The sequence below is a fragment of the Elaeis guineensis genome, chromosome 3 (assembly GCF_000442705.2).
Source record: "Elaeis guineensis isolate ETL-2024a chromosome 3, EG11, whole genome shotgun sequence".
Lineage (NCBI taxonomy): Eukaryota > Viridiplantae > Streptophyta > Magnoliopsida > Arecales > Arecaceae > Elaeis > Elaeis guineensis.
The window spans coordinates 113,854,169-113,880,903 of NC_025995.2; the positions used below are offsets into that span (position 1 = coordinate 113,854,169).

The window sequence follows — 26,735 nt, forward strand, 5'->3', positions numbered from 1 at the left end:
GCTGTTCGGCATAGGTGGATATGTTTCCTGATCCGTGGGGCCCCGAGAACGTACACCCCTCCGTTCCATAGTTCTAATCCATCACTTGCCACGAGATGATCAAAAAAATCCAAGAATTCGACGAAAATTTACGGGTTAATGAATCCGCTTTTATTTGCCTCCTTCCCTAAGCCGCGATGGGACCGCTGCCATCTCAAATTAATTCGACCGTTGGAGGATCCCGATCCCTATGTCCAATCCACGCGCCCTTTTCGAGTCTTCCCACATTACGTTTCGTATACGACTTGCACCGTAAGCCACCACATTAGATCTGCCTTCCAATATACGCGAGCGTAACTAACCGACGTTACGGTTTATACATCATAACGTATATTTCTACAGGACTTACACCGTATCCCTCGTAGGCCATAAAAGAACCCCCCTCCCTCCAAGCCCCGGGGTTTGCTCCAATGTCAGGGGTCATCTACTTTCCTCCCGCTTTGGAAATGGAGTTTCTTGTTTCTCCCGACTGGAGCTCCGATCTCATCCACCGGAGAAGAATTGCCATCGTCGCACAGATGGGAATCTTTTCGGATCGAGGTACGAGTTCTTAGCTTGTCTTTGGTCGTGCGGATCGAGGTATGAGTTCTTGGCTTTCTTCTTTGGTCGTTCTTGATGCTTCTTGAGATCGTTCTTCGAGAAAATTTAGGTTTTATCTTATTTTAGGGTATTTCAGTCGATATTCTTCTATTTTTTTCTTTGGATATTGAGAGCTTTAATGCAGAAATTAGGGCTTCGATGCTAGTAGGTGTGTTATGAAGTGTATTGATCTCCTAATGCTCCGTATTACCAGTGACTTGCCTTGGAACGATATGGAGCTGGGAGCATAATATGTAGAGCATAATATGTTCATAGGTGATGTAGGATTTCTTTTTTGAAATATTGATATTTATCGGTGTTTCAACCCTCAAAAAAGAGATATTTATCAGTGTTCAAGACAAAAGTTCTTGAAAGTTAAATCTTTATGCTAGTCCATTTTGAATTGGGTAAGTTGACGGTTTCTTGAAACCGTCTGAAGGTATTTCTAGTTTTTCTTTTTTCTTTTTTTTTTTGTTTTGTTTTGTTTTTTTTTTTTTTTTTTTTTTTTTTGTTCTTTGATATGCCTTTACCCTGATTCGAGATTAGGGTTTTTGGAAGACAGTTGATGACCTGTCTTAACTTTCTTGATGCAAGATTTAGTAGAAAGAATTTCTTGCTTTGTAGTTTTAATTTTTTGATTAAGGTGTACTCTGGTAGGAACGTTTCTTGTATTTCTTTGACAGTTGCTCTAGTGTTATCACTGATGTTGTCTAATACTGAAAATTTGGTTTTCTAGAGATTATGTTTGCAGAAATAGACTTGGCCTCTCTACTCTATATATGCTAATGTCAATATCTGTTTGTTTATGGTATTGGTGGTCTTAAATCATGTCTGTGTCTTTTCTGTGAATTAGGATTCATGGAATGAACATAGCTTCTATCTATGTTAATGGGTGAAGTATTATGTCGTCTATATTATTGGTGGTCTTTGATCATCTGATCTTTTTGTAATTTTATTCTTGGTCATTATCATAATGTTTTGGCATGCTAAATGATGTAATTATGATAAACTTGTGTTTACAGTGGAAAATTAACTTGGGCTTTCTGCTCACTTCTTTCTTGGTGTCCTGAGCGCCATCACTTTCAGGCTGGGCTATTTTATTTTTCTTTTCTATTTTTATTTCTCAACTTATTCACTTTGGGTATGAATTGGCTTTCATATCACAGGAGATTGCTTCTTCTCTTCAAAATATTAATTTCCAAATGATTTCAAAATTTAATGATTATCATTATTCTGCGAGTATCAATGATTATCATTATTCTATGAGTATTTGTGGTCATGCTTTAACCATATTTGGTATTGAATGCATATATTTTTTAAGAAGAACAATGCGTTTGCTGGAAGAATCTCACTTTTCTCCAGAAACTGATGCTTTGGGAGATACAAATTGATCGAATCCTATTTCAAGAACTTATTCAAACTATAAAGTGTTGTTGTAAAAATAAAAGGTAGGTTGTCTTTTTTCAAGCAAACATGACCATTCAGGATGTAAAATATATAAAGAGAATATGCTAAACATGTTCTACAGTTTTATATAATGTGACAGCCTATACTTCTATGGACTGGTAAGGGTCAGTTGGATGTTGTTTATCACATCAAACTATTTTAGTTATAACCACTGACACATATCTGTTGTCCTTATCATGTAGTCTATTTCAGTTTGTTATACATCTTGACAACTTCTGCCCCTCTCCCACTCTACCTTTGTTGCAGATATACTAAGTTCCTTACCCCCTATTCTTTTTAGCTATTTGCAGCTTCCTTTAAGTCTTGCTTTTTCCATGGAGGAATTTGGTACAGTTAGATTTAAGAATTGGTTATCAGTATGAACCATGATTTTTTCATCTGATTTCACTTATCTTGCAGGATCACAACCTTCTATCTAATCTTGGATGTTAACTAACGGTATATGGTCTATGAAGGGTTAGCAGGTATCCCAGTAAACTTGATCAATGGAACCTGACTCAGACTTGGCCTGGCATTTAGTTCTATCTTTAGGGCTTTTTGCTGAGGTGTTGAACAATTGCTTACTTGAAAACATTTATTTTTGTTTCTAAATTGTCAGCTTCTTCAGTTGTAGTTTTTAATTTTGAAAGTTTCTTTCATTATTATTCTTTTAGATCTTTCTTTTGTTTGTCAAAACAAAAGTTATAATACTTTTCATTTTTATGAGTCTTCACTTCTTTGCTCTAGTGTTGTTTTACATATCGGTTTTAGTTTACTTTTTGAGTTGGTTCATTTATTTGGTTAGTTTTTCCTTATTTGAGTTGTATCCATTTTCCCTACCTGATTTCCTTAATAGATTTGTTTGTTCTGAATTATTAAATCCTGTTCTCTACTTGACAACACTTTGTTTCCAAAAGATTCAGCTTCAACTCACTTTCTAAGCTCCTTATTGTTTACCCATTTCTATTTTTTTTGTTTATTGAGGATCTTTTTATGTCTAATATTCATTTTTCTTGAAATCTATTCTTGTTATTCATATTTTATTGGGGACCTTAATGACCAGTTTCTATGTGGACCATAGTCACCATACTCTAACAAAAAGCCCTTGTTGACTAAAACTGTTTAACACCTGGTGCACCTGGTGAAATTTTTTCAATAGCCAGTCCCTTAAAAGCATATAAGCCATGGTGTGGTGACGGATGGGACAGGGACTAGAAATTAGAGGACCAATCAACAAGCCCTTTTTCTCACACACAGGTCCATGGAGAGACCACATGTTAAGTTACTGTATTTTATTATTATTAATTTTTATGTATTTTATTTCTTTGATTATTTTAATAGATTATTGGATCTCTTGTTTTTGATAAATTTATTTTGCTAAATTATCTGATAATCTTAATTGGTTTAATGTGTATGTTTTTTTTTTCTGAATTGTTCTTTCTTCAATCTCATATTACATTTCCTTTCCAAATTTTGAGCTTATTTTTACTTTGCCTAGATTTGTTCCTTTGTTATCAAAGATTGCAAATCATATCCATGTTCTGCATTTCCTGTTCAAACTTAAAAGTAACTTATTTTGCTCTTTTGCATTTCATGTGTTATGAAATTGCTTTTTCTTCAGTTGTAGTTTTTAATTTTTAAAGTTTCTTTCATTATTATTCTTTTAGATCTTTCTTTTGTTTGCCAAAACAAAAGTTATGATGCTTTTCATTTTTATGAGTCTTCATTTCTTTGCTCTAGTGTTCTTTTACATATTGGTTTTAATTTACATTTTGAGTTGGTTAATTTTTTTGGTTAGTTTTACCTTATTCGAGTTATATCCATTTTCCCTACCTGATTTCCTTTTATAATAGATTTGTTTTGTTCTAAATTATTAAATCTTGATTCTTTACTTGAACTTGTACATTCTGTTTCCAAAAGGTTCAGCTTTTTCAATCCCATAAAGTGGTTTCTTAGTCACTTCCTAAGCTCCTTTTTGTTTATTCCTTATATATATATATATATATATATATTTGTCTATCAAAGATCTTTTTTATTTCTAATATTTATTTTTTTTGAAATCTATTTATGTTGTCTCATATTTTATTGGGGAACTTAATAACCGCTTTCTATGTGGACCATGATAAGGTTTTAAATCCCATGGAACGGAGGTGTCCCTGTTTCTCCATGAAACGGGATGCTCCGCTGTTCCTTCCTATCCCGACAATGGTTGGTATATATCCTCCGTCTCTCTCCCTTTCTTTTCTTTCTTTTTTTTTTTCTTTTTCTTCTATCTTCCTTTCTTTATTTCTTTTTTCTTTTTTCTTATCCCTTTCTTTCTTCTTTCTTTTTTTCTTTTTCTTGTTCTTTCTCTTTCTCTTCTTCCTTCTTTTCTTCTTTCCCTTTTCTTCTCCTTTCCTTTTTCCTTTCATTTTTCTTCTTTATTTCTTTCACTTTTTTATTTTTTTCATCTTTCCTTTATTTCTTGCTATCATCTTTCTTCTTCTCTCCTCACGTGCATGGGGTTCGGAGTCCCTACCCTATCCTAGTCTTGTTTTCTCATAGAAAGGGGATAGGACAGCCGAGACAGCCCCCGTCCCATTGGGACATAACCATACTCTAACAAAAAGCCCTTGTTGACTAAAACTTTTTAACACCCTGTGCATCTGGGGAAGATTTTTCAATGGCCAGTCCCTTTAAAGCATCTAAGCCATAATGTGGTGATAGACGGGATGGGGACTGGAAATTAGAGGACCGATCAACAGGCCCTTTTTCTTACACACAGGTCCATGGAAAGACCACATGTTAAATTACTGTATTTTATTATTATTAACTTTTATTTTTTTATTCTTTGATTATTTTAATAGATCATTGGATCTTTTGTTTTTGATAAATTTGTTTTGCTAAGTTATCTGATAATCTTATTCAGTTTAATGTGTATGTTTTTTTTTTCTGAATTGTTTTTTCTTCAATCTCGTATTGCATTTCCTTTCCAAAATTTGAGTTTGTTTTTACTTTGCCTAGATTTGTTCCTTTGTTATGAAAGATTTCAAATCATTTCTATGTTCTGCATTTCTTGTTCAAACTTAAAACTTACTTTGCTCTTTTGCATTTCATGTGTTATGAAATTGTTTTTATTTGATTTGTCACTTCTACTAGATTAATCCTTTTTGAGTTATATTCTTGTTTTTCCATCCTATCAAATCTTTGAACCAGTCCACCCCCCCACCCCCCAACTCCACAACAACAGAAGAGCAGGATTCTACTTTTTATCTCCAGAGCACAAATACTGTAGCCATGGTTCACCAACTTTTATGGTCATGATGCAAGATCAAATGCATGTGATGGCGCTCACACACATGCATCACCTTGTGTGGACAAAATTGACCTAGTGCAGTTTCCCGACATTCATCCGAAACTGATCAGTTTTTATAAGGGACTTGGAAGTTTCCTGGTTTCTATATGATAAGGTGCACAACAAGAAAATTGAAGTAAAAAGACTAAATGACCAATTAGTCCCCCACAGAACCTCCAACTTGGCACCTTCACTCTTTCTGCTTTGAAATATGACATGTTTTGTGTGCTCTCCTATTCTAGAGATCCTCTCTTGGCAATCTACTCTCTCTCTCTCTCTCTGAAAAGACAGTAAAAATAATGCTGGAAAATTAATGGCTCTTTTGTTTTTTCAGGAACTCAAAACACTAGTTTTCTTGTTTAGGTAACGATTATGCGGCAATGCCTTTAGGAGTTAAAAGAAGGTTCCAGTATATTGCCTCCTGAAAAAATATGAGGAACAAGGTAAGCTCTTATATGTTGTACCATTATTTTATCATTTTGGTCCTCAAGCATGGTAATTTGGAATTGCAGATTTGTTGTTCTGTGGATCAGCTTCTTTGGTTCTTCTAGATCTAGAGAATTTTGATTTCTTTATGGGACTTGTTATTTTGTGATTATAGCTTTAACTTTCTAAATTTTTTTTCCTTTTCTTGCTGTACTCTGAAAAAAAAAAACACTTTCTTATTTTTTTTGGGTGCTGCTGGAGATTAGAGATCTGTTATCCTGAAATTGACAGTCAGATGTCTGAAGAAAATATGCTCCAGTTTCCAGTATGTTGAAAAATTCCTTTTCATTCCCAAGAATGCTGATTTAAAAAATGTTGCTAATCTGGTTTATTTCTTTGGTTTCTCTAGCTGGATTGGTGGAAGTTCTTGATGAGATTCATTTTTAGCAAATGAGTTCTTTTATCAATTAGGTACTCCCTCAGATGGCTTGGACATATGCAATGTAGATCGAGGGATGCACTGAATAAAGTGATTTGACTCATGTAGGAGGAAAGGGGCATAGGTGGATCAAAAATCATGAGGGACAAAGTAGTAAAGAGGGGCTTAATATGTTAATATCTCTTACAAAGTATGGCTCTAAACTGACCAAAATGGAGGAAAGGGATTAATGTAGCTGATTTCAACTAGTTTGGGATCAAGGCTTGGTTGAGTTATTTTTTAGGGTTTGTGGAAAATTTTTGAGATCTAGATTTAGGTAACCATATCAAATACCAAAGATTCAGATATAAGAATGTTAAGTTGATCATTGAGATAAATATGCTGGTGTTGTTACTTAATATAAATACACCATTGGACATTGAGGACCAAATCCAAATGTCAAAGCTCACCTAATTGTCAATGTTGATGATTTGCTAACTAAAAGTTCCTCATAAGTGCTAGATCTTTAAAACTCCACTATGCTTATTATATGAATAGTTTATTGATTTGGGTATGTATATGCCCCGTTCTTTCAGTGTCTTTTGTGACATCTGTATGCATATCCCTGTTTACAAGGAGTTGCTTGAGAAACTCTTCTATTTCTAAGATCTGATGTGACATCTCAGAACATAGGTTTAACTTTTGTATAGGATTGCTGGTATTTCATGCGGTCATACTGTCCTGTCAAGCTTCAAACTTTGTATGATGAATCCTACTGGAGAGCAACAAAGCAGAGAACTTTTTCCCTGATTCATTTGTAAATCATCTCTGTGTTGGGTTTGTGATTATTATGTGCATATTGTCAAAGCATATCAAGTAATATATGCTTGAAAACTCTGATGAAGCAAATGGTAACACAACCAAGATTTTGACTTTTAACTAGTTTCGCTTGTTCTTTGCTTTACTTCATGTCTACATATATCTTGAAGAATACCAAAAGAAATGCCCATGAAGCAATGTTGAATTTATGGAAGACTTGATCCTCTTCCCAATATTTGTTCTGCTTCCTGAATTGAGGAAAGGACGGACAGAATAATTGAATAGCTTATTGAGCTAAATTCATGATCAGGATTATGATCAATTTTTATGAGGGAATGATGATCCACCATGGTTGAACTCAAATAATCCTCATATGAAATAATTAAATTTATAAATGGGATCTTATATTCAAACATCAAAGCCACAACGTTAAGGGGCTGTTTAGATGCCTGGACGCTTTGTCCACATATTATCTATTCCCAACCAGAGTTCCAATTTGAAAAGAGAAAGGAAATAAATGGAGTTTAAAGGATTATTGCACTTTTTGATCATCAAATCCTGATTTTCTTGGGATAAGAAAAATCATGTCTGAGATGGAATAAATTATAAATTGGGATTGGAAGTTTGACAGGTCTGCTGAGCACTCCCACTTCTCTTTTCCTTCTTCTTTCTTAGTTATTGCTCTCATCTGGCACAATTATCCAAACAGCCCCTAAAAAATTAGTTTTGGATGTGATTTTATATACTAGAGGAAGCAGAAAATTTTGTTGCTTATGCGCAAAATTATCGTCCATCTCTACAGGTGATTATAAACTTCTGTCTGCAGACATAGATTTGAAGTTTTCTGTATAAGGAAAAGCAATGCTAAATGTTGATTTTGAAGGTTGCTATCTTATTTGTTGTTCCAGATGCTAAGGTTGCTGTCGTTAAAATATCCCTGAGCAAGGTGAGTGATGACATTTGTTTGCAATCCTTGTTCCTTGTGAATTTGGCTGTTTTATGGCCAGCACTAGGAAAACAGCAATTGTTAATGTGCTTGCAGAAGCTGCCAAGAGCAGAGGTAGATAGGAGATCTGGGTGGTTTTTCTCAAGCCTGTGGATTCAGGGGCTTCTCATTTCCCTGTTATTTTGCCTTTATATTTTGATATGCTTCTTCTATTCTCACCGGTACTTGAGGAGCAGCTACATGGTGTCCTATAATATTCAACATCTTTTTTCAGTCTGTTTACTTTGTTAGGATCATTTATCATGTTGCATCTTCAATCTTTGGAAGCTAGATTAGGATTTGGACATAATGATATTCAAATAAAGGTGAATTTTCTACTGGAGATACTCACAAAAACATCTCCTACTACTCAATGTCAAAGTTGCAGTATTTGGTATTCTTTTTTTGCTGTTTATACTCTAGTATGGTATTTCAAATATGCTATCATTTGCTCTGTGGCATTATTTTTAATTGCAGCAACTATGTTGCCCTTATTATTGATGTGCATTTGTTGTTGTGCTTGGACTGCAAATCTATGGCACTGTCATGGGCATTTATGTCATCAACCAACTTGTAGTGTGTTAGTGGTTAGGTATCATACGGACTAAAAGGTGTCTGCAACTATTTTATTTATGAATATGCTACCATATCTTTTTTTTGGGTGCTATTCAATTGCCATGTAAACTAGTTTGATTTCAACTCTTTTCAGATGAGAAAACGATGAATAAATTCACTTGCAAGATTATTTTGTCCCATTTATTTCTATAACAAACTATCATAGCAAGTATTTATCAACCTCATAATCTTTTATGATTCTTATCATGCACCTAATGCTTTAAAGTTTTAATCTCATTCACCTTAACTATATATAGTTTCTTTTGAAGTGCATATCGATGCCTCCGATAAAACTGTTGGGGGTGTGCTGGTGCAAGAGGGACATCCGGTTGCCTTTGAAAGTTGGAAACTCAAGGAGGCGGAACAGCGATATTCTGCCTATGAGAAAGAGATGCTGGTTGTGGTGCATTGCTCGAGGACATGGCGGGTCTACCTGTTGGATACCAAGTTCATGATGAAAACTGATAATGTAGCTAACATATTTTTCTTGACGCAGAAAAAGCTCTCTTAGATAGGCTCGGTGGCTGGAGTTCTTGGCTGAATATGACTTGGAGTGGGAGCATAAACCTGAGAGGCACAATCAGGTTGTTGATGCCTTGAGTCAGAAAGGCATCGTGGAAGTGGCTGCTGCCATTTCCTCTGTTGAAGCAGACTTCACCAATAAGATTCGGGTGGCGGCTCAGTCGGATAAAGGCTACCAAAAGTTGCTTCAACAAGTTCGGGATGGTGTGACCCGGAGATATTGGGTTGAAGACGGTCTATTGATGGGTAAAGGCAATAGACTATATGTCCCTGATGGCAAAAAACTGAGACAACTCATGAGGGAGTCCCATGATTCCCAATGACGGGACATCCAGGAAGGGAGCGCATTATGGCTCTCTTGTCTCGTACATTTGTATGGGCGAAGATGGAGGAGGACATTGAGGCTTATGTTCGATCTTGCTTGGTGTGCTAGCAAGACAAGGTGGAGAGGCGCAAGGAGGCGGGTCTCCTACAACCATTGCCTATTGTGGAGAAGCCATGGGTTTCGGTATCCATGGACTTTATCAGTGGCTTTCCTAAGATTGAAGGTATGTCTTTTATCATGGTGGTTGTTGATCGCTTTTTCAAGTATGCTGTTTTTGTCCCAGTGCCAGAAGCATGTCCAGCGGAGACTGCTGCAAACTTGTTCTACCGAAATGTGGTGAAACATTTCGGATTGCCTTCAGATATTATCAGTAATAGAGATGCTCGATTCACAAAAAGATTTTGGATCTATCTCTTTCAATTGATGGGTTCTGAACTAAAGTTCTCCACAGCAAACCATCCTCAAATTGATGGTCAGACGGAGAGGATGAATGCTCTGCTGGAGGAGTATCTCAAGCATTAGTGACAGCCAGCTAAAAGAATTGGCTGAAGCTGTTAGACACCGCTCAGTTCTGCTACAATCTTCATCGATCTTCTGCAACAGGGTTCAGTCTTTTTGAGTTGGCGACTGGACGACAACCTCTTACCCCTCAAGAAGTTGCCTTGCAGAAATCTGGGAGAATCTGTCCAGCAGCCTATCGGTTTGTCCGAATCAATAGAAAATACTGGAAGAGACGCAAGACAATCTCAATAAGGCAGCGAGGAGGATGAAGAAATATGCAGATAAAGGGCGCAGGCCATTGAAATTCGGTGTGGGGGATAAAGTTTTGCTGAAACTGACTCCTCAAATTTGAAAAAGGATCAATAGTAAGAAGATACACCGAGGCCTGATTCCAAGATATGATGGACCCTTTGAAGTGGTGAAGGTGGAAAATGTCGCCTATTGGTTGTATCTGCCGAAAAGGCTAAAGGTACATTCAATCTTTCATGTAAGTTATCTAAAGCCTTTTCATAAAGATGCAGATTCTTTAAGGATTCAGGTGCAACGAGCCTCACCAACAATAAGGCAACAGTTTGACTAGGAGGTGGAGAAAGTTCTTGACCACCAGATTTTGGGACACAGCAAGAAGAATAAAAGGATCGAGTATTTGGTCCAATGAAAAGGAGAACTAGAGAACGAGGCTAGTTGGGAGAAAGAGACTTCATTGTGGCAGTTTGGAGAGGCAATCCAAACTTATCTGTCATGCCTCCCTTCGAGGACGTCGAGATCTTTGGGTGGGGGTGGTTTGTCACAGTCCCATTAGCTGGCTTTTGGAATGGCACGGGCTGATGCCTTTGTCGTGCCAATCCCAAGTGTGCAGAGGCTTGGGGGGAGCTTTGTAAGGAAAAGGCATGGCCTGATGCTCGGATGGCCAGACCAAGTATTGGCCTGGCCATCCGAGCACCAGGCCATGCCTTTTCCTTGTAGAGCTCTCACCAAGCCTCTGCACACTTGGAATTGGCACGGCAGAGGCATCAGCCGTGCCATCCCAAACAAAAGTCAGCTAATGGGACTGTGACAAACCATCCCCATCTGAAGATCCCGACGTCCTCGAAGGGAGGCGTGACAGGTAAGTTTGGATTGCCTCTCCAAACTACCACAATGAAGTCTCTTTCTTCCAACTAACTTCGTTCTCTAGTTTTTCTTTCCATTGGACCAAATACTCGATCTTTCTATTTTTCTTGCTGTGTCCCAAAGTTTGATGGTCAAGAACTTTCTCTACCTCTTACTCAAACTGTTGTCTTATTGTTGGTGGGGCTCGTTGCATCTGAATCCTTGAAGGATCTGCATCTTCATAAAAAAGCTTTAGATAACTCACATGAAAGATTGGATGTACCTTTAGCCTTTCCGACAGATGCAATCGATAGGCGACATTTTCTTACTGTTGATTCTTTTTCAAATTTAAGGAGTCAGTTTCAGCAGAACTTTATCTTTCACACCGAATTTCAATGGCCTGCGCCCTTTATTTGCATATTTTTCATCCTCCTCGCTGTCTTATTGAGACTGTCTTGCGCCTCTTCCAGCATTTCCTGCTGATTTCGGACAAATCGATAGGCTGCTGGACAGATTGTCTCAGATTTCTGCTAGGCAACTTTTTGAGGGATAAGAGGTTGCCGTCCAGTTGCCAACTTGAAAAGACTGAACCCTGTTGCAAAAGATCGATGAAGATTGTAGCAGAACTAAGCGGTGTCTAACAACTTCAGCCAATTTCTTTGGCTGGCTGTCACATAGTGCCTAAGATACTTCTTCAGCAGATCATTCATCCTCTCTGTCTGACCATCAGTTTGAGGATGGTTTGCTGTGTAGAATTTCAGTTCAGAACCCATCAATTGGAAGAGGTCCAAAATCTCCTCGTGAACCGAGCATCTCTATCACTGATAATATCTGAAGGTAATCCGAAATATTTCACCATATTTCGGTAGAACAAGTCTGCAGCAGTCTCCGCTGGACATGCTGCAGCAGTCTTCGCTGGACATGCTTCTGGTACTGGGACAAAAACAGCATACTTGGAGAAGCGATCAACAACCATCATGATAGAAGACATACCTTCAATCTTAGGAAAGCCACTGATGAAGTCCATGGATATCGAAATCCATGGCTTCTCCGTAATAGGCAATGGTTGTAGGAGACCTGCCTCCTTGTGCCTCTCCACCTTGTCTTGCTGGCACACCAAGCAAGATCGGACATAAGCCTTAATGTCTTCCATCTTCGCCATACGAATGTACAGGACAAGAGAGCCATCATGTGCTCCCTTTTCGGGTGTCCCGCCCATCGAAAATCATGGGACTCATGAGTTGTCTCTTCAGTCCTCTGCCATCAGGGATATATAGTCTATTACCTTTATCCATCAATAGACCGTCTTCAACCCAATATCTCTGGGTTACACCATCTTGAACTTGTTGAAACAACTTTTGGTAGCCTTTATCTGACTGTGCCGCCATCGAATCTTGTCGGTGAAGTCTGCTTCAACAAAGAAAATGGCAGCAGCCACTTCCACGATGCCTTTCCAACTCAAGGCATCAGCAACCTGGTTATGTCTCCCAGATTTATGCTCCACTCTCAAGTCATATTCAGCCAAGAACTCCTGCCACCGAGCCTGTCTAGGAGAGCTTTTTCTACGTCGAGAAAAATATGTTAGCCACATTATCAGTTTTCACCACGAACTTGATACCCAACAGGTAGACCCGTCATGTCCTCAAGCAATGCACCACAGTCAGCATCTCTTTCTCATGGGCAGAATATTGCTGTTCCGCCTCCTTGAGTTTTCAACTTTCAAAGGCAATCGGATATCCCTCTTGTACCAGCACACCCCCAACAGCCTTATCGGAGGCATCGGTATGCACTTCAAAAGGCTTCATAAAATCAGGCAACTTGAGCACCGATTCTGAAGAAACAGCCACCACCTTCAATTCTTCGAAGGCCTCTTGACACCTTTGAATCCAGACCCACGGCTGATCCTTCTTCAATAGATTTGTCAATGAGGTAGCCTTCTTGGAATGGCCAGCCACGAATTTGTGATAGTAGTTGGCCAAGCCAAGAAAACTCCTCGACTCGACAACTTTGGTAGGTGCTGTCCAATCCAAAATGGCCTGCACCTTCTTCCGATCCATCTTCATCGTGCCATTGCCCACCACATGCCCAAGGAAATTGATTTTCTTGCAGTAGAATTCACACTTTTTCCTCTTTACATACAACTTATGTTTTCTCAGCCGATTGAATACCAACTTAAGGTGCTTTCGGTGTTCTTCCAAAGAATCACTATATATAATTATATCATCCAGATAAATAATCACAAACTGATCGATATAATTATAAAAAACATCATTCATTAAGTTGCAGAAAGTTGCAGGTGCATTTGTCAAGTCAAACAGCATGACAAGGAACTCATAGGATCCATATCTTGTAACCATAGTGGTTATAGGCTCATCCCCTTCAGCAATTCTTACTTGCCAATAGCTTGATCGTAGATCCAACTTGGTGAAGTATGCAGCCTTGGATAAACGATCAAACAAATCTGAAATCAGGGGCATCGGGTGCTTGTTCTTGATGGTGACTTTGTTTAGGCCTCTGTAGTCTACATAGAGCCTAGGAGAACTATCCTTCTTCTCCTGGAACAACATAGGGGCACCGAAAGGGGCTTTGGATGGTTGTATCTTTTCCGCATCTAGCAGTTCACCCAACTGCTTCTTTAATTTAGCCAACTCCTTAAGCGACATTCTGTAAGGAGCTTTGGCAGGAGGTCTTGTGCCAGGCACAAGATCAATTTTGTGGTCCACAGCACGTTGAGGCGGCAACCCTTTAGGCAACTCCGAAGGCATCATATCATCAAATTCCTACAGAATTTCAGCCATCTCCTTTGGCACCTTTGCTGTCTCATCAGGACCCACATCAATGAGAGCAGTAAGGTAAGTCATTTGGCCTCGTTTCCATTCATGGGCCAACTGCATGGCGGAGACCATCTCCATCTTTGGTTCACAAACACCAGCATTCGAAGGCATGCTGCACCCTGTAACAAAACAAAGTTTTTTTTCATCATGGATCATCAGTCTAAATAAGTGTGGTAATATCGTCACTTTGACAGCGACGAAAAAGTCATTGCCAAGGATCAAGTCGTAATCGTCCAGCAGAACCACCATCAGGTTCATGCGACCATCCCATCCGCCAATGGTCACTTAGACGTCAAAGGCTATGCCCCTCACGGCCTGGGCTTGGAAATTAACTGCTTTGATACGGCTCGGGTGCTTTACCAAAGCCTAGAGTGGGTACGATCTTTTCAGCCACAAAACTGAGTGGCATCAGTGTCCACCATGGCTGAAAGCTGATGTCCATTGATTCCCATACACATGAACATCAATTTGGGGCATTCCTTGACTTTCTCCGCCTGAATTGGTCCAAGCAATTGCAATGGTGCAACTTGATATGTAGTCTTTGAATCAAAGTCATCATCGCAAGCTTCTTTGGCAATAATGGCACTTATCTTGTCCTTGTTGGGATAATTTCGGGCAAAATGAGGGCCATTGCAGATGAAGCAACCAGGATGAGGGTTGGCTTGATCCCTCTTTTGGTGGGAATCCTCCACCTTCGCCTTCCCTTTATCAGCATCCTTGATCCGCTTTTCTTCAGCATCCTTGAACTTTGGCTTCTTCTTGTGAGTCTTCTCAGCAAACTATGGCTTGCTTGTTGAAGGCCCATTGCTGGGTTTACTGATTTGCAAATCCACCAAGACATCAACGGCAGTCAATGCGGCAGGCAAGTCTTTGACACCTTGCCGTCGTAACTTCGATTGCGCCCATGGTTGGAGGCCAGACACGAAATTGAATAGCCTGTCTGTCTCGGACATATCCTTGATGTCCAACATAAGAGAGCTGTACTCTTTCACATACTCTCTTACCGAACCGGTCTGCTTTAACTTCTTTAAGGAGTCTCTTGCAACCTATGCTGTATTGCAAGGGAGGAATTGATTCTTTAATTCCTACTTCAACACCTCTCAAGTATCAATCTTTTGCCTGACAACATCTTCCGTTCTGGTTCTCCACCAAAGTTTGGCATCCCCCACCAAATACATGTTGGTGACAGAGGCTTTCTCCTTTTCAGGAGCATGCACAGTTTTGAAATATTGCTCTATGTCCCACAAGAAATTCTCCAGATCTTTGGCACTTCGAATGCCATTGAAGGGTTTTGGGCCAGGGACTTTCATCTTGACGGCACCATCTCTCCGTGAAGGGTTTTGCAGAACCGTCTTGAGGAGTCTGACATCAAATGTCATCTCCTTCAAGTGTTGCTGCGCCGTTGCGAAGGTTTCTTGCAGCGGCGCCAATGTGGCTAGCGAGTTCTCCACCTGCGACCACAGGTTCAGCGACTTCATTTTGAGGCACCCCGATCAGCCTCCAATCGGGATAATCTTTCATGGATAGCTTTCATGTTGTTGCGACCCGTTCGCATAAGCACCACCCCAACGCTCACTGTTTTGGCACTGAAATTGGCCAAGATTCCATCGATAGAGCCTTGAAACTAGCTCTGATACCAACTGTCACAGGGCTGATTCTTGTCCAAAAATTTGTGCAAGAATACAAGCCTTGTGCGGCACTAGACTGCTGTTTAGTTCAGCCTCTCAACACTCCCCACCCCATAAGATACACACACCAAGTGGAATGGGGACAAGATATCAAGGCACATGGAGGAAATATCAAGAATTTCCTTGATTCCAATTTTCATAGAATTCTGGATAATAGAGATCCGCCCACAGTCTCTTAGAATATCCCACACTCACCCACTCCTGTCTGCTACAAGCCAGCAAGCATGGCATACATAGGCGGTGGACAACTTCCCCTAACCATTAAGAACCAACTTGGAATCGTTTTCCATCTGTTTGGAGGCAAATTGCTCCAAGGAGTTGGGAGTCAACTGCTGAAAACTCTCAAACTGTTGCTGGACCGCAATTGACTATGGTAATCGAAGGCAACCACCGGCCAACTTAGAATTCCGTCCAACATGCCAACTGTACGCCAAAGCCCCAGGCTGCGCGCGCCCACGTGCCAGGCTACATGCGCTCGGATGCCAGGTTGCGCACCCTTGCGAGCTCATGCGCGCACGCGTCCAGCTGTGCGCGCCCATGCGTGCATGCTGGTGCTGCGCGCCCTACACGCCCTTGCGTGTGCACTGCAGTAGTGCCCCTATTGTCGTGTGTGCTGTTGTTGCACGCACCCCGCTGCTGCGCGCGCCCCGCTACGCGTGCGTGCCCCGTTGCCGCACCGGTGCAGTGCTTGCTGCACACACCCTGCTGCAAGGCGTGCCCTGCCGTGGCGCCTTTGCGTGCACTGCCATGCGCACCCTTGCTCGCGCCATACCATGGTGCCTAGAGCTGCCGCCAAGCCTCTGCATACTTGGGATTGGCACGGCAAAGGCATCAGCCCGTGCCATCCCAAAAACCAGCTAATGGGACTGTGACAAACCACCCCCTCCCGAAGATCTCGATGTCCTCGGAGGGAGGCGTGACAGGTTTGGATTGCCTCTCTAAACTGTCACAACGAAGTCTCTTTCTCCTAACTAGCCTCGTTCTCTAGTTTCTCTTCCATTGGACCAAATACTCGATCCTTCTATTCTTTGCTGTGTCCCAAAGTCCGATGGTTAAGGTTAAGAACTTTTTTCACCTCTTTGTCAAATTGTTGCTTTATTGTTGGTGGGGCTTGTTGCACCTGAATCCTTGAAGGATCTGCATCTTCATAAAAAGGCTTTAGATAACTCACATGAAAGGTTGTGCGTACCTTTAGCCTTTCCGACAGATGCAATTGATAGATGACATTAACCACCTTCTTCACCACTTCAAAGGGTCCATCATACCTTGGAATCAGACCTCGATGTACCTTCTTACTGTTGATTCTTTTTAAATTTGAGGAGTCAGTTTTAGCAGAATTTTATCCCCCATACCGAATTTCAATAGCCTACTTCCTTTATCTGCATATTTCTTCATCCTCCTTGCTACCTTTTTGAGACTGTCTTGTGCCTCTTCCAGCATTTTCTATTGATTTCGGGCAAACTGATAGGCTACTGGATAGATTCCTCCAGATTTCTGCAAGGCAACTCCTCCAGATTTGGCAGGAGGTCTTGTGCCGGGCACAAGATCAATCTTGTGGTGCACAGTACGTCGAGGTGGCAACCCTTTAGGCAACTTCGAAGGCATCACATCACCAAATTCCTACAGAATTTCAGCCTTCTCCTTTGGCACCTCTGCTGTCTCATCAGGGCCCACATCAATGAGAGTAGCAAGGTAAGTCATTTGACCCCGCTTCCATCTACGGGCCAACTGCATGGCGGAGACCATCTCCACCTTTGGTTCGCGAACACCAGCATCCGAAGGCATGCTGCACTCTATAACAAAACAAGATTTTTTCTCATCATGGATCATCAGTCCAAATAAGTATTGGCAATATCGCCACTTTGGCAGCAACGAAAAAGTCATTGTCAAGGATCAAGTTGTAGTCGTCCAACAGAACCACCATTAGGTTCATGCGACCATCTCATCCGCCGATGGTCACTTGGACGTCAAAGGCCATGCCCCTCGCGGCCTGGGCTTGGGAATTGACTATCTTGATACGGCTTGGGTGCTTCACCACACTCAAGCCTAGAGTGGGTATAATCCTTTCAGCCACAAAACTGTGGGGGGCACCAGTGTCCACCATGGCTGAAAGCTGATGTCCATTGACTCCCATACGCATGAACATCAGTTTGGGGCATTTCTTGACTTTCTCCGCCTAAATTGCTCCAAGCAATTACAATGGTGCAACTTGGTGTGTAGTCTCTGAATCAGAGTTATCATCACGGGCTTTTTTGGCAATAGTGGCACTTATCTTGTCCTTGTTGGGATAATTTCGAGCAAGATGAGGGCTATTGCAGATGAAGCAACCAGGATGAGAGTTGGCTTGATCCCTCCTTTGGTGGGAACCCTCCACCTTCACCTTTATCAGCATTCTTGGTCCGCTTCTCCCCAGCATTCTTGAACTTTGGCTTCTTCTTATGAGTCTTTTCAGCAAACTGTTGCTTGCTTGTTGAAGGCCCATTGCTAGGTTTACTGATTCGCAAATCCACCAAAGCATCAGCGACATCCAATGCGGCAGGCAAGTCTTTGACACCTTGCCGTCGCAACTCCGATTGCACCCATGGTTGGAGGCCAGACAGAAAATTGAATAGCCTGTCTGCCTTGGACATATCCTTGATGTCCAACCTAAGAGAGCTGTGCTCCTTCACACTCTTACCGAACCGGTCTGCCTCAACTTCTTTAAGGAGTCCCTTGCAACCCATGCTGTATTACAAGGGAGGAATTGATCCTTCAATTCCTACTTCAACACCTCTCAAGTATCAATCTTTTGCCTGGTAACATCTTCCGTTCTGGTTCTCCACCAGAGTTTGTCATCCCCCACCAAATACATGCTGGTGATAGAGACTTTCTCCTCTTCAGGAGTATGCACAGCCTTGAAATATTGCTCCATGTCCCACAAGAAATTCTCTAAATCTTTGGCACTCAGAATGCCGTTGAGGGCTTTGGGTCAGGGACTTTCATCTTGACGGCACCATCTCTTCGCGAAGGGTTTTGCAGAACCGTCTTGAGGAGTCTGACATCAAATGTCATCTCCAAGTGTTGCTGCGTCGTTGCGAAGGCTTTTTGCAGCGGAGCCAATGTAGCCAGCGAGTTCTCCACTTGCGACCACAAAGGTTCAGCGGCTTCATTTTGAGGCACTCCGATCATTGCCTCCAATTGGGACAATTTTTTAAGGATAGCTTCCATGTTGTTGCCACCCGTTCGCATAAGCGCCACCCCAACGCTCACTGTTTTGGCACTGAAATTGGCCAAGATTCCATCGATAGAGCCTTGAAACTGGCTCTGATACAAACTGTCACAGGGTTGATTCTCGCCTAAAAATTTGTGCAAGAATACAAGCCTTGTGCGGCACTAGACTGCTATCTAGTTCAGCCTCTCAACACTCTCCACCCCATAAGATACACACACCAAATAGAATGGGGATAAGATATCAAGGCACATAGAGAAAATATCAAGGATTTTCTTTATTCCAATTTTCACAGAATTTTGGATAATAGAGACCCGCCCACAGTCTCTTAGAATATTCCAGGCTCACTCACTCCTGCCTGCTACAAGCCAGCAAGCATGGCATACATAGGAGGTGGATAACTTACCCCAATTGCTGGGAATCAACTTAGAACCATCCTCCATCTGTTTGGAGGCAAATTGCTCCAAAGAGTTGGGAGTCAACTACTGAAAACTCTCCCAAACTGCTGTTGGATAGAACTGACCAAGGCAATTAAAGGCAACCACCGGCCAACTCAGAATTCCGTCCAACATGCCAATTGCACGCCAAAGCCCTAGGCTGCGCAGGCCCACGTGCCAGGCTGCATGCGCTCGGATGCCAGGTTGCGCACCCTTGCGAGCTTATATGCACATGCGTCCGGCCGTGCGCGCCTATGCGCGCGTGCTGGTGCCGCGTGCGGGCTGCGTGCACTGCTGCCGCACCCCTGTTGTGTGCATGTGTTGTTGCCGCGCGCGCGTGCTGTTGCGCGGGTGCAGTGCTTGCCGTGCGCACCCTGCTGCGCGACGCGCCCTGCCGCAGCGCCTTTGCGTGCATTGCCATGCGCACCCTTGCACACGCCATGCCATGGTGCAGCGCTGTCCGGACTTCGCCTCCTGGTAGATCAAATTCGTGCGGCGCCCCGATGTTACCTGCACAAAGGAGCCAGTCGATACGCACCAAGCAAGATGCGCACAAGATACAAGAAATGACAAGGCAACACGCTTAGATATGGCACTGTAAGAACAGTATTTTCATTAATGAAATCAAAGGAGTACAAGCCTATACAACTGCTACTCAGACTATAACTAGGGGCTCAGGAGGCAGGGGAGGCAACAATGGACACCGCAAGAATTCGTAAGGAAATCAGCCCACTAGATTGTTCTCGCCCACCCTCCCAACACTATATAAGTAGGGCATCCATCCAAATCCCATCCTGGGGATTCCAAATGATCGAGCAGCATTGCATTTTCATGGCTCGCCTTTGGAAGCCCAGACACGATGAAAACACCCCAAAATCCATCCAAAATAAGGAAAAATGGTATAGCGGCGGTTGTTCATGCTATCTAGTTACAAAGTATGTACAAGACTGTGTCAGAGGCTATTGTCAAGCAAAATGCAAGGCAAAAAAGGCCCTGACAGACTCCCCCACTTGATCAGGTCGACGTCCTCGTCGATGTGCTTCTTCTGTATGCTTCAACTCGATCCTCGTGCCATAGCGAATCCTCCGGTTCCCAGCTGGCTTCTGACTCAAGAAGTCTTCTCCACTTCACCAAGTATTGGATCTTCTTCGCTCCAACTTGAACTCTATTCGCCAGAATGATGTCGACCCGTCTCTCCAAGGAGGTAGAAGTAGGGGTTGGACGTCTTGACATGTTCCTCGTGGGATCTATATGGTCGGTATGGTATGGCTTGAGGCAACTTCCATGGAATACAGGATGCACCTTGAACCATGCGAGAAGTTGCACCTGGTAGGATATATTTCCTACCCTTCCAATGATAGGGAATGGACCTTCATACTTGCGAACCAATCCTTTATGCACTTGCGAAAGAACCGGAGTTGAGCTGGTTGGAGCTTGACCAACACCATGTCGCCTTGCTTGAAGTCCAAGGGTCTCCTTCTTTTATCGGCCCACTTCTTCATCTTCTTAGCAGCCTTCTCAAGGTATGCTCGTGCAATCTCCGTATTGCGATGCCACTCCTTGACCAGATGATATGCAGACAGACTGTTTCCTGTATACCCCACAACCACTGTATGAGGAGTGGAGGGTTGCTGACCAGTGATGATTTCGAAGGGGCTCTTACCCAACGCAGAGCTCCGCTGCAAGTTGTAAGAGAATTGGACTATGTCGAGCAACTTCACCCAATCCTTTTGGTTGGCACTCACAAAGTGTCACAAGTATTGCTCGAGGAGAGCATTTATTCTTTCAGTTTGGCCATCAGTCTGGGGGTGAAGGCTGGTGGAAAAGTATAGCTTGAAACCAAGGAGTTTGAAGAGCCCGGTCCAAAATTATCCTAGGAACCTGGAATCTCTATCATTGACTGTGTCGAGGGATGCCCCAATACTTCAGCACATGCTTCAAGAAAAGTCAAGCCGCCTCTTCTGCTGAGCAATGTAGGGGTTCTGGGATAAAGACACCATATTTGGATAAACGATCCACCACCACAAGGATCGATCCAAAATCTCCTACTCTTGGCAAACTCGAGATGAAGTCCATTGAGACGCTCTCCCAAGGCCGTTCAGGTATAAGTAGGGGTTCAAGAAGGCCACCAGGTTTATACCGCTCTATCTTATCTTGCTGGCAAATGAGACACATCCGGATATATTCTACCACATCCTCCCCCATCTTTGGCCAGTAGTATGCCCGCTCCAAGAGGGCAAAGGTTCGGTGCATTCCTGGGTGGCCGGCCTAAAGAGTGTCATGACATTCTTGCAATAGCTCTCTTCTAAGATTGCCCACTCGAGGAACATACACTCGACACCCTTTTGTTAAGATAAGTCCATCCTCGGACCAAAACCGTCGTGTCTTCCCTTCTTCAATGAGCTGCTTTAGGATGATAGCTGTAGGATCCTTCAGTAATCCTTCTCGAATCTTTGGTAGAAGGGTTGCTTGCACCTGGTTGACTCGACTTTGCTCATCCACCTTCAAAGCAACGTGCTCAGCCTTACGACTTAAGGCATCAGCCACTTGATTCATAAGTCCTGGTTTATACTCCAAGGCCATGTCAAACTCTACCAAAAAGTCTTTTCAGTGGGCTTGTTTGGGAGATAGCTTCTTCTGCATTTGAAAGTAGCTAAGGGCCACATTGTTTGTCTGAACAACAAATCGTGACCTAAGGAGATAATGCCTCCATACTCGTAGACAGTGGACCATTGCTGTCATCTCTTTCTTATGGATAGTGTATCGCCTCTCGGTGTCGTTTAACTTTCGACTTTCAAAAGCTACCGGATGGCCCCCTCTTGAATTAGGACCCCTCCAATAGCATAATCTGAGGCATTAGTGTGGACTTCGAATGGCAATGTATGATCCGGCAACCGCAACACTGGCTCCTCCATCACTACAGCTTTCAAGTCCTCAAAAGCCTCTTGACACCTTGAGGACCAATCCCACGATTGATCCTTCCATAATAACTCTGTCAAGGGTGCGGCACGACGGGAATTACCTGCAATAAATCGTCTGTAGTAGTTGACAAGCCCTAAGAAAGATCATAGCTCCATCATCTTGGTAGGCGCCTGCCACTCCTGGATGGCACGAACTTTGTCTTGGTCCATGCATATCAGACCACCCCCGACACGATGGCCCAAGAATAGAATTTCTTCCTGGGCAAAGTAACATTTTTCCTTCTTCACATAGAGAGAGTTCTCCCGCGAGATCCTGAGGATAGTCCGCAAGTGTTCCACATGTTCCTCTAGTGTCCGACTATACACGACAATATCATCTATGTATACCACCACGAACTTGTCGAGATAGTTATGGAATAGTTGGTTTATCAATGTGCAAAATATGATTGGGGCATTAGTTAATCCGAAGGGCATCATCAGGAATTCAAATGCTCCATACCTTGTCACACAAGTGGTCTTGCGTTTACCTCTTCTGCAATCCAGACTTGCCAGTATCCAGATCGAAGATCCAACTTGGAAAAATATCAAGCTCCACCAAGTTGATCGAACAAGTCCGCAATTAAAGGGATTGGATACTTGTTCTTCACAGTGACTTTGTTCAGGATCCGATAATTGACACACAATCGAAGGCTCCCATCTTGTTTCTTTTGGAAGAGAACTGGAGCTCCAAAAGGGGCCTTTGAGCTACGGATGAGCCCTCCCTTCAACAGCTCATCTAGTTGTTTTCGAAGTTTTGCTAGCTTCGATGGGGCCATTCAATAGGGTGGACGAGCTGGACATTTTGCTCCAGGCTCCAATTCGATCTTGTGGTCCACCGCCCGCCTGAACGGTAAAGTCTTAAGCAACTCAGGGGGCATCACATCCTTAAACTCCTGTAGGACCTTCAAGACCCTAGGAGGGAAAAGACCCATGTCCTTTGGTTCCATTTCCAGCTTCAAGGCAGCCACATATGTTAGTTCTCCCTTCTTTGTTCCCCTCTTTAGATGAAGAGAAGAGATTTGATGCATTCTTTCTTGAGTTTGTCGAGCAACAGAGACAACGCAGGGAGACTCATCTCCCATCATGCACAAAGCATCTAGAAAGGGCATTGGCACCACTCTAGCAGCTTGAAGAAAATCCATACCCAAGATAACTTGAAAGTCATCTAAGGGTACGATCATGAAATTGGCCTTTCCACTCCAAGTTCCAACCCGAATAGTCACATCCCTTGCAAGCCCAACAATGGGCCGTGCTTCAGAGTTCACCGCCTTCATTCGACTGAAGTCCCTCTCCCACTTCAACCCAAGACGGATAGCTTCACGATCGGCAATGAAGTTGTGGGTTGCCCCCGTGTCCACCATCACTCGAGTCACATGACCATTGAGCTCCACTTGCACATACATGAGCTCACTGGTCTGCCAACTGGATTGCTGGTGAGTCTGGTGTGGCTGCTGCTGCTTGGATGGCTTGGACTGCTCCCCCACTTGACCCTTGATGGCATTCAGCAACCTAAGGGCACCCATGCGAGGGCCCTCAACCTGCTCCTCATCATCGCTGCTGTTGTCATCATGGTTGGTTGGACTCTTCTGCACACTGATCTGTAATGCATTGAGAGCTTGTTTCTGGGGACAGTTCTTCACCATGTGTGGCCCTCCACATAGAAAACACCTAGACTTCGGGGCCCTTGCTATCTCCAGCCCCTTTATCTTGGAGTCTTTCTTCTTCTCATTCATCACAGCCTTACCCTTTGATAGCTTGTGATTCTTGGGGGTGTTCGGAGTGGGCCTCTTCCTTTGGTGGTCAGAGGGGAGGTAATCCATTAGGCGCTCGACTGCGGCCTGAGCAGATGCTAAGTCTGCGACACCCCTCCTCTGTAACTCCTGCTGGGCCCATGGCTTCAAGCCCTCCCAGAAGTAGAACAACTTGTCTTTTTCAGACATGTCCCGAATGTCCAACATCAGTGCAGAGAACTGCTTGACATATCCTGAACAGTCCCAGTTTGTTGGAGATGCCTTAAGTTTCGTTGGGCAATGAACTCCACATTCTTTGGCTAAAATTGTGCCTTAATCTCCCTCTTCAAATCCTCCTAGCTGGTAATGGTACACCATCCTGCTTGGATGTCTTCATACTGAGTCCGCTACCATAATTTGGCATCCCTAATTAAGTACATTGTAGTCAAGATGATTTTGATGTCTTCTGAGTCAGGCCGCACCATCCGAAAGTACTGCTCGATGTCAAACAACAAGTTCTCTAACTCCTTTGCATCACGAGCTCCACCATTACTTCAAGGCTCTGGCGCTCGCATTCGGCCTGGCCCACCATCACCAGTGGTTGGAGTTGGTATGGCACTAATTGCTCGGGTCAGGACTGCAACTCTAGCAGCCAGGTCATTGAATTGCTCTCGTACGTGTCGGATAGACTCCTGCGTGTTATCGCTAAGGTTGTCCACCGTCTTGACAAGCTGCTCTTGATTCAACTCTAAGCTGGTCAGACGATCCCCCAGTGAGAATAAAGGCACCAAGCTCTCCTCAATCTGGGCCAAATGGATCTCCATCATAGAGATCTGCTCTCTATGGCTTCGCGGTTTCTCAATGTCAGCCTGTCCTTCCACTAGGGTCGAGGCGGCAACCGTTGCCTCTTGCGTCATCCCGCTTGCCTCTCTACCATTCTTTCATCCCATCTGTGTTGAACAGGTGTCCTTGATCGTGCCTGCTCTGATACCACTTTATCACAGACTTTGCCTCCTGGTAGATCAAATCTGTGCGGCGCCCTGATGTTACTTACATAAAGGAGCCAGTCGATACGCACCAAACAAGACACACACAAGATACAAGAAAAGACAAGGCAACACGCTCAGATATGGCACTGTAAGAACAGTATTTTCATTAATGAAATCAAAGAAATACAAGTCTATACAACCGCTACTCAGACTATAACTAGGGGCTCAGGAGGCAGAGGAGGCAACAATGGACACCACAAGAATTCATAAGGAAATCAGCCCACTGGATTGTTCTCATCTACCCTCCCAACACTATATAAGTAGGGCATCCATCCAAATCCCACTCTGGGTTTTCAAATGATCGAGCAGCATTGCATTTTCATGGCTTGCCTTTGGAAGCCCCGACATGATGAAAACACCCCAAAACCCACCCAAAATAAGAAAAAATGATGTGGCGGCAGTTGTTCATGCTATCTAGTTACAAAGTATGTACAAGACTGTGTCAGAGGCTATTGCCAAGCAAAATGCAAGGCAAAAAGGGTCATAACAGCGTGCTGCTGCATCTTGGCACCCGTCTGCTAGTGCCAATACTTGGCCTGACCATCCGAGCATCAGGCCATGTCTTTTTCTTGCAAAGCTCCCGCCAAGTCTCTGCACACTTGGGATTGGCACGGCAAAGGCATCAGCCCGTGCCATCCCAAAAGTCAGCTAATGGGACTGTGAAAAACTATCACAGGGTTGATTCTCGTCCAAAAATTTATGCAAGAATACAAGTCTTGTGTGGCACTAGACTGCTGTCTAGTTTAGCCTCTCAACACTCCCCACCCCATAAGATACACACATCAAGTGGAATGGGGATAAGATATCAAGGCACATAGAGAAAATATCAAGGATTTCTTTTATTCTAATTTTCACAGAATTTTGGATAATAGAGATCTGCCCACAGTCTCTCAGAATATCCCACGCTCACCCACTCCTGCCTGCTACAAGCCAGCAAGCATGACATATATAGGCGGTGGACAACTTCCTCCAACCATTGGGAACTAACTTGGAACCGTCTCTCATCTGTTTGGAGGCAAACTACTCCAAAGAGTTGGGAGTCAACTGCTGAAAACTCTCCCAAACTGCTGCTGGACAGCAACTGACCAAGGCAACCACCGACCAACTCAAAATCCCATCCAACATGCCAACTGCACGCCAAAGCCCCTTGCCGCGCGGCGCCCCCTGCTGTGGTGCCTTTGTGTGCGCTGCCATGCGCACCCTTGCACGCCATGCCATGGTGCCGCGCACTGCTGCATCTTGGCACCCATCTGTTGGTGCCAATACTTGACCTGGCCATCCAAGCACCAAGCCATGTCTTTTCCTTGCAAAGCTCCCGCCAAGCCTCTGCACACTTGAGATTAGCACGGTAAAGGCATCAGTCCGTGCCATTCCAAAAGTCAGCTAATGGGATTGTGACAAACCACCCCCACCCGAAGATCCCGACGTCCTCAAAGGAAGGCGTGACAAGTAAGTTTGGATTGCCTCTCCAAACTGCCATAATGAAGTCTTTTTCTTCCAACTAGCCTCGTTCTCTAGTTCTTCTTTTCATTGGACCAAATACTCGGTCCTATTCTTTTTGCTGTGTCCCAAAGTCCGATGGTCAAGAACTTTTTCTACCTCCTTGTCAAATTGTTGCCTTATTGTTGGTAGGGCTCGTTGCACCTGAATCCTTGAAGGATCTGCATTTTCATAAAAAGGCTTTAGATAACTCACATGAAAGGTTGGGTGTACTTTTAGCCTTTCCGG

The 26,735-nt window shown here is 43.1% G+C and overlaps 1 long non-coding RNA gene across 6 annotated transcripts in view; it reads left to right on the forward strand.

The window, feature by feature from the left end:
- Positions 1-444: 444 nt before the first annotated feature.
- Positions 445-26,735, forward strand: part of LOC105040775 (uncharacterized) — a 36,073-nt gene continuing 9,782 nt past the window's right edge. For 4 of the 6 annotated variants that reach the window (XR_012140059.1, XR_012140062.1, XR_012140061.1 and 1 more), the window contains exons 1-2: positions 445-579; positions 5,733-5,841. This is a non-coding gene — a long non-coding RNA (uncharacterized lncRNA). The other 2 variants (XR_012140060.1, XR_012140064.1) reach the window with 2 other exon arrangements.